The following is a 5,412-nucleotide window of genomic DNA, read 5'->3' on the forward strand; positions in this document are numbered from 1 at the left end:
AACGGGCATGGGCCACAGAGTTGGGGCAAATATTACTAGTCAGCACTGGTTCACTAAGACACACACAGAGAGAGAAAACTATAGAAAGACAGAGAAAGAGACAAAAAAGAGAGAAAGATAAAGCGAGAGATAAAAAGAAAGAAATAGAGAGAAAGAAGCAGAGAGAAACAAAGGGAAGAAAGAAAAATGAAGATAAATAGAGCGAGAAATCGAAGGAAATAGAAAGAGAGAAATAGAAATAAGCAGACAGAAATTAGAGATACGAGAAAGAAAGAGAAGAAAAAAAGGAAGAAAATAACGAGAAACAATGAAGGCCAGCCGGCTGCGCTCTTCCTTCAGGCTTGGCACTAGTGCGAAGCTGGCATACTAGGGAACGGGAAAGGCAACGGCGGCTGCGATAAGAAATCGAAGCTATGGAAGCCCTACGCCAATGACGAAGAGTCCATAGATCTAATAGAGAAGTGAACGCTCCGTTCTGGAGTTCGGACATCCGTTTCGTGACTAACCTAGCTAAAGCCTTGCTACAACCTAGAAGCAACTAGATCATACTTCAGAATCGTCCGTCCATCCGTCCGTCCGTCCGTCCGTCCGTCCGTCCATCCATCTAATTATTCTTCCATCCGTCCGTCCGTCCATCCATCCATCCATCCATCTATCCGCCTACGTCTGGGTGATCTGGTGGTCGCCTCCTTAGCTTGGTGTAGGCCAAAACTGGCATGGAAGGGTAAGAGGGATTGACGAATATGACTGTCTGCTCATGACATGGATAACATGAATATACTGTCGCGTACGTCGTCAATTCCTGCCCTCCAGACACGTGTGGCACATACCCGTACACCGCAGGCCACGGTAAGCGGGTATCCGCCACAGGTGCTGGAATGTTTACATCTTCCCAGGAACAGCGACAAAGAAATTAATGAGAACAGACAATAATGCCAAGGAAAGTATAGGGGATGTCATTTGTAGTATTTAGGATATTAATGTGAAGAAAGTAAAGTAGACGGAATGATAACTTGCCAGCCGGCAGGGACCGAACCTCCTAACATGAAATAACGCGTCCGATGCTCTAGCACTGAGCTACGGTGGCGGTCATCCTCCCGTCCACTTTATGGGATATATAAGTGAACTATCGCGTAGGTCAACGTGATACAGTGAAGCCTCGGTGATACAATCACAGCTCATACGAATTTCGGAGTGATACGAAATTTTCGTCGGTTCTGGCCAAGGCCTATTTGCCTGCAATGTAATGGAGTACGGTTGTTGCGAACCGATTTTCACCCAGCGACGTTTGATACGAACGTACGCTACCGCCTAGGTACAAAGAGGTGTTGTCCGCGCTGTCGCGGAAAACGCCCCAAGCACGTGCGAGCGCGGGAACGCAAGCGTGGGAACGCAAGCGTGGGCATGCGCGCCGCACCGCCAAATCGTCAGAATCACGGTGTAAGAAAAAACGCCAGGCCTGCGCGAAAAGCGCAGCAGAATCACAGCGAAAGCTCGAAGAGCGGCATTTCTAGAGCCCGTTGTAAACTCTCTTGTGGCTACTAACACACTACACTAGCAACGTATCCACCACGCCACAAATCATAATTTTTGTGAAGTTGGGAAGCACCCACCACGACATTACTCGTCATTCTGCGGAGAAGCGAGGTTCCATTTGTAAGGCATTATGAGCAGTTTCTTGATGCGATGGCTGATGACGATGAAGAATTACGACTGAGCTTTAGTAATGGGTTGGAAGCTTTAAAGGACCCACTAGTTACTTAATTCACATTGTGTGACGCCCGGTCGTTGTGTCACTCTCCCACCACGCTTTATAACATACGCTAACGTGAGAAAGAGATAGAGAGAGGGAATTAACTTTATTGAGACCCTGAGGAAGTGGATCATGGGAGCCTTGTGGGCTTCCTTGGCAACCAATAGAAGTGCACTTGCCAGGAACCCACTACGCTATAAATCATCGTAATTTTTTTGTGAAGTAGAGAAGCAGCCACTATGCAATTTTTCGTCATTCTGCGGAGAACCGTGGTACCTGTTAAACACATGTAACATTATGTGCACTTTGTTGATGGTGTGGCTGATGACGAAGAATTATGGCAGAGCCCTTTGTAAGGGGTTCGAAGCATTCAACAACCTTCTCGTTGCGCAATTCGCATTGTGTGACGCCTGGTTACAGAATTCGCGTTGTGTGACGCTTGGATGTTGTTTTGCTCTTCTACCACGCTACATTACATGTGTTATTGTGGTTCCTTCCCGACATGAAGCCGGTATAGGGTGTTTTTGCAAAGCAGTTTCAAGCACCGGCATGGCTCTGAGGTAGGACACTGGGCTCCTTCGCAGAGGGCCCAGGTTCGAACCTCTTTCCCTCCTGGAATTTTTTTCTTATTTCCTTTTTTTTTCTCATTTCGAGCGATAATGGTTACGGACACCGGCGGCGGCGGACAACTACGGCGCCAAAAACGGCCCTTCTGATCTCATAACAGCTTTCGCTGTAAAAAATTGCAGTGGCTTAGCTCGGCTATGCCTCGATATACGTAGCGTTAGCAAAGGTTCAGCTGATTATTCTTAGCTTTCCAGATTGTCTAGGATTATTAACCTTCTTCTGTTGATTCTTCGTACGCTGAACCGCTAATTGCCAGGCAACTACTTCGGGATCCGATGAGATAAGCTTCTCGGCTCTTCTGCGCCGTTGAGCAGCATTTGCGCTCTCTTTCTCCATGGCGTTACCCATCTGCAAACGCCAGTCAGAGGAGCGGCTCCAGCGCAGTGTAAGACGGCGACTGCACAGCGAAGGCGAATAGCTGCGCGCGCGCTGGCGCCAGTGTGTCACTCCTCTCGAATGCGCAGACCAGCAGCGGCAAGTCGCGCGCGGTGGTGGCGGAGTCTGCGCGCGCGCCGAGGCCAGTGTGTCTGCCACGGCTACGACGCCACTCCTCCCGAACGCGCAGACCAGCAGCTGCGAGTCGCGCGCGGGGGTGGCGGAGAGCGCGTGAGATGCAGGCTCCGGTGAGCCAGCTGTGTGACATCACTGATCCTCACGCATGCGCAGCACGGCTCATGAGCATCCACGCGAAATCGGCTCCGGCTAGGCAAGTGCAGCTAACGCTACAAAACAGTTTTCTTGCGGTCGGAATAAAGCTTCAGAGACGCGTCACGGCTTCCGAGGTTGCCTGCGCGAATCTTTGAGGCTCTAATGTGCCTCCGTGTGCCTTCGCGTCTAGATTACAAAGGACATTAGCGCCATGCTTTTATTTCTAACGTGTCGACGCGGGCTGCTGTCGTTGTTCTGTGTTTACACGTGCCGGCCTCGTGCATCAGACATCCTATGAAAGGTGGACGAGGACCGAAAGAAGGCGAGAACGGTCTTGGCGAAGGAGTCAGGCATCACAACATCAATATGTGCGACCGTTGAGGTCGCACTTGTGCGGGCACGGCCGCAAATCTGCCGAAAAACATGCCCAACACCTCCGCGATAACAAAATCATAACACAGGACCGTGGTTCTGTTTTTTGTGGCCTTGATCCATCGCGTCAAATTGCTTCTTCTGTTACTTTCGCTGCAGTACTCCGTTGTCATGCAAAAAAGCATACTAAATTTGTAAGGGGCTACTGCTGTCGCGGGTCACAACGCACCTGGTTCAATAAATAAATATGCGCGTACAGGTCATATATTTACGAGTGCTGGTATGATTGCCGACATCTAAAAACATAACTCGCCATCATTCAGAGTTCTTCGTGACGTTGCTGTGGTGCTGAAAAGCAATAAATGAAAATGTACGCCAGCTTTCTTTTGTCGCATGGTAATTTTCCATGCTTTCTGGTGATACGAATTTCGGATGATACGAATATTTTTGGTGTTCCCTTGAGGTTCGTATCACCGATGTTTCACTGCAGTTGACAGATGCAGACGGTCAAATATCGCGTTTGATGAGGCATCTAAGGCTTTGACCTTAAGCTTGCTTAGCCTTACACTTATTGGCACACACTTGACCCTCGCTTGCTGCTGTCCACGTAGCCTATATAAATACCATGATGTCATGCTGAGCGGAAGAGCTCATATCTATAAATACAGTTTGTTAAACAGCAAATCCTTTGATTATTTGCATCAATACCTGCATTAAACACGGAGACATGCGTTTATTTAATGTCAATTTATCTTCAAAACGAAGTTGCTTTATTTATTGAATTATTATCCTGTTTTTGTATTGTTCAACGCGCTAGGGATGCGAAAGCATAGACTGTACAGCCGCAATTCCTAGGCTGTTAATATGCCGCCTCGTGTTCACGAAACGATAAAATAAAACGATGCGACAATAAAACTAACCAGCTCAATACACTTCAGAGACTCTGAAGTTGCAATAGTGCATGAGCTTTCACGCCCGTCAGTAGTGTCGTCGACTGCCCGGCTATCCTGTACAGAGCAGCCTATGAATTTTATGCGTTTCATGCGCATGAAACGCATACATGTATTCATGTGTTTCTTGTACTCCCCTGAGGTTTATGGCTAAGTTAACTTGCACAGCTCAAAGCGAGCGTTTAACGCTGTCCGAACAAGCGCAAGAAAAAGATTAGCTTTAAGCGGAACTTTCGCAGAATAAAATATTTGTATTACGCCTTGTTCATGAGCTTTGTGCAAGAAGAAATTCTCTCCGTCTTGAAAACAGCTTCAGCCTCATCAAACAGATCGGCGTAAAACGAAAAGATGCGTCTGTGTCTGTCAAAAGTTTTGTTCCTGATAAATGCTACTAAGGAGCTAAACTTAGACATCTACTCAACAGAAATTTCTCTTCTGAAGACGGCGGTGAAGGGAAAAGGTCGTTATGGGGCGTCCTACACCAGGAGCTAGAAGGCGGAGATCGTGGGTGCCGTGTCCACGACACTTTCTGCGTGGACCCACTGTTGCTTCAATGCTTCTCTCGCATCCTGTGTGCATTTTAGGGCTGAATAAACTGTTGCATGCGAAAACCTGACCCGAGTATGCATGTAGACGAACTTTTCCCGATAATTGCTTTTCTCAGGAACAATAATACTACGACGAGTACAAACTCGCATATGTAGAAATTTGCACTTTGAAGCAACTCTTCATCTTTTTTCTGTCAATTTGATGATTCGTGAACACGAGAGAACATACTTAAGATCTAAACATAATGGCAATGGGAACTATAGCTACACGCTCGCTCATTGAAGTGGCTTCGCGCGAACGTCAGTTTCGACACATTGGCGGCTTTGTAACTCCGACCTCACAAAAATAATGCAACATGCTTTTACCGATTATGTTAGAGCACGTACTGAGCTCAAATTCTGGGGAGTTTAGAGAAAATAGAATATGGCTTCTTTTTAAATCGCAATTAAAGATATTCCACTTTTAGAGACATGCGTTCACTTGTGCATTTTTGGTTTGCGCTTGGCCACAGTT

Source organism: Rhipicephalus sanguineus, chromosome 10, assembly GCF_013339695.2.
Source record: "Rhipicephalus sanguineus isolate Rsan-2018 chromosome 10, BIME_Rsan_1.4, whole genome shotgun sequence".
In the NCBI taxonomy this organism is placed as follows: Eukaryota; Metazoa; Arthropoda; class Arachnida; order Ixodida; family Ixodidae; genus Rhipicephalus; species Rhipicephalus sanguineus.